This window comes from Cydia amplana, chromosome 22, assembly GCF_948474715.1.
Source record: "Cydia amplana chromosome 22, ilCydAmpl1.1, whole genome shotgun sequence".
NCBI lineage: Eukaryota > Metazoa > Arthropoda > Insecta > Lepidoptera > Tortricidae > Cydia > Cydia amplana.
This window is the reverse complement of record NC_086090.1, coordinates 11052315-11062573: the sequence shown is the minus strand read 5'-3', so window position 1 is coordinate 11062573 and position 10259 is coordinate 11052315.

The window sequence follows — 10259 nt, the reverse complement described above, 5'->3', positions numbered from 1 at the left end:
TGTACAACAAGCTAATAAATTCGAGCAAAACGTATATTACAGTGGCAATAATAGTTATTATATTACACTGTACTCACCGCTAAATGATATTTATGATATTGCGAACACTAGAGGTTGTGGGTAATAAAACTAATAAAGTATCAGTTTTGGAGTGCATTAGATGTCAAGCTTCTTTATGAAAAAAATCGGATCACTATCCATCATTAAATAGCATCTGGCAGCCGCCCGTTGCTTATTACCTACTCGTAATGTTGAGGAAGGCTTGAGAAAGGCTTTTGAATGAAAATTATTTTAATTGCATCATTTTTCAGCGTTCATGACTAAATCATTACATTTATATCTTGGCATCTTAACACGCAATAGCCTAAGATGGGCGATTACAAACTTATATTTGCCGCTAGAAATGTCGGTACGGTCTAAGAAATGATTGAAATCAGTACGTGATGACAGGTATTTTAGATTTAGGCAGCATGCCTGTAAGATTGTACGGTAATGATAGCATCTAGATGATGGTTTTCACGCTTCTTGGATTACACTATAATTAGTTTAGTAGAGTACTGGTATTTATTTATCTATAATTTAAAATTTCACTAAAATTATAAAATGCATAGACATCGAAAAATATGCTTTATAATTGTATGAAAACATTTTTTACAATCCGTTTTTCATTTTTGCTAGATGCCAAGATCACTGTAAAATTAAAACAAAATCCATTCTGAACTGATTTGACCAAAGCATTAGTATAACCTCAAAGTCATATTCACTAAAACGACCATTTACACTAGAAATGAAAAATGATGTCCGGATACTATATTTATCACTCTGTCGCAATAATACCTTTTACAAAAATGTATCGATCAGGCTAAAGCGACAAAGTGCTAAGTCATCTGGAGGTTGCGACACTATTTAGTACTGTAATAGCACAGTAAATAATCGACATTAGGTAATGTAGTGCTCATTTATCAAAACTATGAAATAAGAGGAACATGTAAAGTATCTATTCACATTTTTATTTTATTTTGCCTTCGTTTTTCTCTACGAATGATGACTATATTTCAAATGTGCAGAACGCATGACATGATTTTGGGTCTTTTTTAAAATAAATTTAACTATTTAAAAAAAATATCGTTTTAAGACACGAAGTTTCAGAGAAAAATCATTTAAACATCAAAATATATAATTGTAATATAATTCAGAATTAAAAAAGTGGTAAAGCATTAAAAGTGGTTTTTAATGCCCGATTTCATTTATGCGTTCTCACATTAAATTTGCTTCACTATTTTTCCTCTAGTTTGGAATCGAGCTCAATCAAAAAGTACAGAACTGTAGTGTCTAAGTGCATATAAAATTATAAAACGAGCCGACTGACAATGTTCGTAGACTTGCTTATAATAATGTATTATTTCGCCACGATATGGTCGAGATTCTGTATGGCTTATAATCTAAAACAGTAAACACTTGTGCCTATAAAGCTTGAATAGTAATACTACTGAATTTGGTAACAGTAGAAACATTAGATGACTTAAATCTTTTAAAATAGTGTGATGCTTTTAGTTGAAAATGTTTATTGGTTACCTACTGATGAATCATAGGGGCTGTTCATAAATTACGCCCCCCCTAAAATCATCCAAAAATCATGCTTCGAATGACCCCGTTTCCTCCAACGTCATGCTACCATCATCCGATATCCAGACCCCCCCCCTAATTTGAAATGACGTAATTTATGAATAGCCCCATACGATTGAATATGAACGAAATTGAACTACAGTTTCATTGCTCCTCTGTATATACATAATGTAAAAAAAATCGTTGGTTTTTGTGTTCCGTACAAAACTTTGTTCATGGAACACTTATTAACAAATAAAGTCTAAAAATGCATGGAACAGTATCGACGCCATCTATTGTCGCTTATATGTACATTTGTTTTGTATAGTAAACTATTCTAAAATCGAAATCATTAATTCATTATAATAAGTTCGAAACTAAAATTCGTTAGAAATACCTAGAAATCTACCTAGTAGAATAGTGGCCTAAATACTAGGAGTAAATATTGCTAGAGAGAGAGCTGTTAAAATGCTTTATGCATTAGTAGGTAAATAAATATCTAATCCTAACTTAACGTTCATATATAAGTTCATCTTCAATCCAATTAAAAAAAAGTGTTACCAGATTGAAGTAGTATTAGTTAAACACGGATTATCCATTCAAAGTGAATTTTGTCTGCGCCATACTGAGTCTCTGAAATGCTTTCTTCGAATGCCACCGAGTGTATTTCGATTGTAAGGGGATACAATAAAAAAATATTTACAATAAAAATGTTTACTGTTTACTTTGTCTCTTATTTATTAAGCTGTATGGTATCCTTTTTATAAAAAAAATAAGCCTAGTTTAAAAGCTTTCTTAGGTTTTTAAACATAATATGATTATATGATGAAGACTTTCAATTATTACCCACATAAAAAAAGAATGGAGTTCTTCAATTAGGAGTGTACTTAGTAGAGGTTTTTAAATGGGTGGCAACGCGCATGTCACCCCTCTAGGGTCTCAGGCGCTCATTGGCTGCGGTGACCGCTTTCCATAGAGCGAGCCATATACTTCCATCATCCAACACGTTTTTTCAACTTCACCTGTCGATTTCTTTTCGATATATTCGATTTAAACTTTGTAAACAGACAGAGTGTTGTAAGCCAGAAACAGTAAAAATAGTTTTATTTCTCAAAAAATAATGAGCCCATAAACTTTCTGTGAAGCAAGTAAAAGGAGTGTTTTGTATTTTTATTACCAGAAAGCTATTACAAGGGTGGGTTGAACCGACTGAACTGCTTAAGTACACTCAGCCTACTCGTAGTTTAGTTTGTTAATTTTTTTGGGACTGGGTATGGTGAAAGTACCTACCGCTTAAAATATTGTAAAACTAATAACTGCCGTTTTACGAAGCTCCTTGTATAGTGCTTTATTATATGTACATACCTAATAGTAAGTAGTAACCACTAACTACTAAAACTTTTATAAGTGATTCAGTTCAGTAATCCATGTAAGTAAATTATATTTATTAATTAGGTAGCACGTAACTGCAATAAAACTTGTTATTTAAATTTTAATTTCAAACATATAAATAACATGTTTTATTTGAATTTCGTGCTAATTGTTGAGCGTCCCACATTCCTGCAATGTAAAAGCGCAACCAAAGTGCTCTCAACTCAACAGCTGATTCTCTTCACTCTACGCGCCAAAACAAGACCGCAAATCTGTTATCTACTCACCAATCCGCACATTTCATCGAACCAATGAGTAATTTTATTTTAAAACATTCAACGTACACTATAAACAGTGCATTGGTTCCCAGTCAGCGATCTGCGAATGCGATTACGACCGCTCTGGACCGCAATACGTGCCAACGAGGATTTTTAAATATTTGACCTATTTTTAGTCACTGCTAATAATAATTAGAAAAGGTAACGTGAACCTCTCAGCTGGCAAAGAATTTTGTGTGAAGTGTTGAGTTGTGGGGACTTTGTGATTTAGCGCTGGCAGTATTGAACTAAGAAATCAAAATGTTATACATAATACACGGGAACTTTCACTTGTATCGCGATGACTATTACGAGAAAAAATTAAACATTGCTTTATCTAGATAATAATTATCCCGAAAGCATTATTATTTTATGGACCTTAATTCAAAAGCTCACCAGCAGGGAGAATATTTTTATAACACGGCAACACCAAATCAAAAAAGTTTGACATATCGCAGTGAAGTTGTGTGGACAGTGAACGTGTGTGTAGTTTTTAATAAATAATATTTTTTATGTAGTGTTATAAAGGAAACAGGTGAGTTTTTCAATTAAACAATATCTATTTAACAGGCAGCCACTTGAATACAAACAGAGAATACGTTTTGTGGCGTTTTATAGCGTTAACATGACTCGTTCCCGGAAATGCTTCATACTTAGAGCTTTATTTTTAAAAAGAAAAAAGTTAAAATAAAAGGTATCATGTGCATTCCAAAGTTATTACGTAGGCGTGCCGTGTGAAGGGATCTTTCGCGTCGTTTTTGGCGGGAATTGCGAAAGGCGAAATATGTGCGGTGTTTGAGAATCTTAAAATAGTTGTTCTGGGATAATTGGCAAAGTCAAAATGCATTGATATGTGTCAGTAGGTGAGGGTTACCTGGGTTTAGACTTCACCTTAGCCTAGTCAGTAATTAGAGAGGATTCTTCTCAAATTATTCTTTCAAGTTCATTACTTATGACTCATACTGTTATTTTCAGAAATTAACGTACTTTTGGCAAGAGAAGGTAAACATTATCAAATACTGATTATGAAAGTTTATACTATTTTTGAAATGTTGCGTTCATTTAATATTTTAGAAAATGTTATTAAAACTTTTCTACTTACCTTACTTTAATACCTTCTAATTTTAATAAAGGTCAGTATCAATTCTTATTGGATATAACTATAACTAATAAGTATAAAGACCCTAAACAGCTTAAAATAAAGATGCAAAACAGCAATTATTTCCTTAATTTGGTGTTTCTTATAAATATCTTTAAATTATGTATCTATTTGTTTTTAACCGTAACTATGCACTCAGTGATAAGAATCCATTTCCTTCATTAGGGTGTCAAACATTCTCCGGACAGTTCCGAGCTGATAAGATACTAGTAATTACATATGCTGCCCTTAGTAATCTGTTAGAATACTTGAAATTGTTTTAATGGCATTGGTATCTTTAAAGGCAGGCTGGTGGGAGTAGTGTTTGATGGATCACCACTAGGGTGTTGCTTATTTCGTAGATGGTAACATTTTCTATGTCTAGCCAACTTAATTTGAAATTTTCCACTAAAAAAAATCTGGATTTTCTTCAGAATTTTTAATTACGTTTAAGGGGTTGTTTGCGCTTCGCCATTGAATCACTCTCTATCACTCTTCCATAATAGTGCGACAGTGACAGTTGCGTTTCGTTACTTTCGTTTGCTACATAGCGTTAGCATTTGGCATGTTGTCTACGGGGCCTGGTTCTTTGTAAAGCCATGTTTGAGTGGCGTTATGCTCTCTATGACAACAATACATCATAACAAGTCCTTGGTTTTTACCATTCAAAGAACATATATCAACATCATCATCATCTGGGGCATTACAGCCACCAGTCTCCAGTCCGATCTATTTGTGGCCTTCCTTCTCGAACTTTTCACTCCTAAGATCCTGATGTCCTGGTATACACCGTCCAACCATCTGAGCTTGGGCTTGCCTATACCTCTGTGGCCCTCCGCTTGGCTTTCTAGAAGGCGTTTGGGTACTCTGGCCTCGTCCATTCATATCACGTGCCCTGCCCAAAGTACACATATACCTCAAACAAAACATTAGCCGTTATCAAACATGTAATACATGTTTACACAATTAATTCAATTGTGGTGCCAATCAGGCCAATTGTGTTGCGAGTTACATGCACTGCAATTCATTGGGTCATTCCTTTGCAAGGAACAGGTTCCACAAAAAATATGTATATTGATTGTGATGAAAATAGTGTAAAAATGGCTTATTATTAGGAAAAAAAACTGGCTAAGTGTGAGTCGGACTCGCGCACGGGTTCCGTACCATTACGGAAAAAAACGGCAAAAAACACGTTTGTTGTATGGGAGCCCCACTTAAATATTTATTTTGTTTTGTATTTGATGTTATAGCGGCAACAGTCAGTACAAATACATCATCTGTGAAAATTTCAACTGTCTAGCTATTAATCACGGTTCGTGAGTTACGGCCTGGTGACAGACACACAGACAGCCTTTTTGAGCTTACTGTGGGGCTAGGTCGATTTGTGTAAGATTATACCATATTTAATATTTATTTTAAGGGGAAGCTTTTTTCTAAGAAACTGCAACTTAATGAGGTTTTATAACATGCGCAAGGCCACAGGTCTGTGACCCTGGTTTAGCGTTCCATAGATATACGCTTGTACTCTTGTAGACACGCAAAAAATGGCTTTTATATTCAATACTTACCGAAAGAGTTGGTTTAAACTTTAAAGTTTTTAAACGTGTGTAAGCTTTGATTACTTTATTTATTTTTCTTGTTCAGTTAGGTGCTTTTTATTAATTATGGATTTAAAAATAAGTTACAAGACAGGTACAAAATAGTTATAAACACATTATAAAACACCTAACCTAGGCAAGCGTCATTCTAAATCTGTGGTTGAAACTTCAATTAGGTAAATATGCTATACCTATGTCCTATCTATACTGATTCCTTTTGTTATTGTTCAACGCCCGTTGTTATGCCTAAAGGATGACTAAAACTGAGTCACCTTGTACTTTCCTTGTATTCACAGTTAAACACAAATTTATGCCATTTTCAATCAAAAGGGTAATTATTGTCGGTTTTTAATGAGGCGCTATCTTCATATATGTAGTTTCAATGTTTGTACGTATATACAAATACGAGAGTTCTTGGTCTTGCCCTATGGTATTTCCTGCAATACATTTTATATGCCGTTCTTTTCTATATTTACCTTATTAATTTCTCCTCACGAATTTTCCAATAGACAAAACTCGATGTGAGACTTGTACAGCTACCACAAGTATGCAACTGACAAACTTATTTCACAAATATATTTCATTCTTGAACAAAAGGACATGTATTTAATAGGCCTAGAGATCATTTTATTACCACCAAGAGCAACGCACCCATGTTTTCATAGTTTTATAAAAATCATAAACCGGCATTTATGTGCGTCCCGCTTTTATAAAACTGTTGTTTTTCTGCACCATGGCAAGGTGTCAAATCGGCGTACTATTTATATACGACACTAAACTGGCCAAATGTGAACTCTATTGCAAGGAAATAGGGTCTGTCAATGGTCAGTTGTTTATGCGTAGTTGCTTAATCTCAGTTCCATGATTTATATGGACGAACGACCAAAACGTCGCATAATGTGTCGCGGGGTAAACCGGGAGTGCGAACGCAGGTAAAGAATTCTATTTGGATTGGATTATATTTGGGTGGTTTGTGTAAAAACGGGCCCATTGACAAACTCGAGATAAAAAATGGAGACATTTGTGAATGTTGAGCGAGAGATGATGTCATTGGGAAAGCATTTTGGGCAACACAAATAGGATTGATGCCTTTTAGTTTAGTACTATTGTACTATCATTACTACATATAGAACCGGCACAGAGAACCAGTAATTTGCGCCATTAACGAAGATGTCTACCAGTTCCCCTTGGAACCTTTAGTTACACAAAAAATGTTCAAAATAGACTGAAATATGTCAAAAAATTACAATTAGCGCACTTGATATTTATTAACAACCTTTCTCTACTTTAACTTTCCATACGACCAACGTACAATAAAACCCTTACGTCATGTATTGACGGCCCCGATAGGGCCGTGATGCCCTCCAGCCACTTACACCCGTCGGCTTCGAAAATGAACTTTATTCCTTACACGGCGAGGTTGTAAGTCGTGAAGTGCCGTTGAAAGCTCGACAATCGACATGGGGAGCATTACTAATTGCGCTGGCGCATGCGAGTCGGGACCTCGAGCTAACCACTGTCACGAGATCTCGAGATCTGCGCTGTCGCCAACAAAACGGCTAAGGCGCTCAGAAATATCTGAATTCTGAACACGCCTCTATTGTCAGGGCGTTAGAGTGCATGCTCAGATATTATAAACACCTTGGCCGCTCCGATATATCTGATGGCGACTGTACAATGCGGTTACATTTCCAGACCTAATCCTATCTTGGTGAATAAAGCCCTTGCTCCATCGTTGTACGTAAGGCATCGTACTTTACGAAGTAGCAAGTGCAGGTGACAAGTGCATGTGTCAAGTGATTAGTAAAACCAATGTAACAAGTGCGTAAACGTGACGTCAAGTTAAGTAAAGTGATTAGACGCTTCGGTCTATTTTTGTCTATTAAGTAAATAGTCACTTAAGCGAAAACTCGTCGACATGTGTATACTGCCTGTCCTAACCTACGGTGCCCAAACTTGGTCACTCACAGAGAATCAGAAGTCCAAACTGAAGGTTTGCCAACGTGCCATGGAGCGCAGCATTTTAGGTGTTAAAAGGACCGATCGCGTCCGGAACACCTAGGGTTACCAGATGACAGGAATTTTCCTGACATGTCAGGAATTTTGGCCTTTTGTCAGGAATGGGGACGGAACACGAAATCAATCAGTCAGGATTTTTTTGAATTGATAGACTTTATTATAAAGTACCTTTTTATTTACTTAAATTAATCAATTAATCAAAAACATTGTAAAAAAATAATAAATGAGATCCACTCAACTTATCAATAACGTCATAATTATTAATTAACAAATCTTTAATTAAGCATACATATACATAACGCGCTCGGCTCAATCGGATGGCCATCGCTAACGGCTAGAGACCCCCCCCCCTTCGTCGTGAAAAATATGAATGTCAGGAAAAATATTGGGAAATCAGAAATATGTATCTGGTAACCCTAGGAACTGGTGTTCCTGGCGTGGTCGCTGCGTTCTAGAACTCGCATTGCTGACGTTAAGTGACGTTGGCAAAAAACCCGCCAGGCTCAAATGGGACTGGGCCGGCCACGTCTATCACATGCATCCGGATAGGTGGGCTAACATAGCCACCAAGTGGATGCCGTCGAAGAAGCGTGGGCGGGGCAGGCCAAGGCAGAGATGGCGGGACGATTTTGACGCCTTCTGTTAACAACTGGCCGGAAGAAGCGCTGAATCGGGAATCGTGGAGAACCAGGGGAGAGGCCTTTGCCCGGCAGTGGGACACACAAATAGGCTGAGAAAAAAAAAGTAAATAGTTCCCGTCCAGCACTCCCCTCACTCGTATTTTTGTCTTACTAAACACTGTGAACTGTATCTGCTTGATAAATGCTTAAAAATGATGTATGATGAATTTCATAATTCTAATCGTTTTCCGTCCTTAGTTTTGTCCACCTGCAATCGAGCAATGTGTAAACGATTTCTTAACACTTATCGAAAAAACTTGTTAACTAATCGCTTCTCACTTGTTACTTCGTAAAGTGTAAGCGCCACTTGCACAATCCCACTAACCCGGGGTTAGCCGGTTAAAACGTTAACCCAGTGTCAAATTGTACTGGTTACCATGGTAACTCCAGGTTTAACCGGTTAACCCCGGTTAGAATGGTGCAAGCGGCTTAAACAACCATATCTGACTCTGGTTCGTATGACCCTTCGCCTCGCGCGTGCGATCGTAACGCCACTGCCACCCGTGTATGCAATAAAAAGGAAAGTGACTTCATCCTTAAAGTGCACATTCCGGTTATATAACGTCAGCAAGTAATTGGTCTGTGTGGCCGGCATACATTTTGATTTGACTAATATTTCGTTTTTAAAACAGCGTAAATAGAGGCGGTTCTCAATTCGACGAGTCGACTTTTGTTAATGATTGATGTATTTATCAGCCTGTCAGTTAGAACAAAAAGTTGACAGTTCCGAACAATTGACAGGCTGATATCGTCCGGCGGACTGATAATCAGTGGGCCCCTTAAGGACCGTCTAATCCAGTGGTGGGCAAACTTTTTTTTATCGGGGACCAGAAAGTTTAAGAGATTTCAGAGCAGGGTCAAAGTTGCAGCTAAAATGCATTTTCATTATTTCGCGGGCCATATACTAGTTACATCAAATCACTTCATCACTCATAAAAAATGTCTGGCCTTCTGTCTCTATAAAAAACGTAAACAACCGGAGCTATGCCACGCATTCCTGTTGCGAAACTTCTAACACTCCGACCCAGTTTTCGAAAGTGACAGTTTTTTACACAAGGTCGTGTCACATAACAAGTACCTACTGGATAATGAGCGTGAAATTCTAGTATTTCGCAATGACATTCATCTTTTTTAAAATTAACAAAGATTGTTATTTTGGTTTCGTCTTGTGTTGTTTGGATGAGTGAATGACGGACGACGGTTTTTTGACTAGGTACCTACAGTCAAATAATTTAATACCAATACCATTTCGTACCTTGTCACAGTGACAATCAATATGAAAGTCGCTAGGGACCTAACACTGTTGTCACTGTGACAAGGTACGAAATGGTACTGAAATTAAATTGACCTCGCTCGAATTGTTCCTAAGCCTTCGCCGTCGGTTTATCCGTTTGCCTTTTTAGGGTTCCGTACCTCAAAAGGAAAAAAACTGAACCCTTATAGGATCACTCAAACAGAAAAAATCAAAATCATCTAAACGTCAGTACAGTCCGTCTGCTCGTTTGCCTCCTATATCATAAAAACTTGGGTC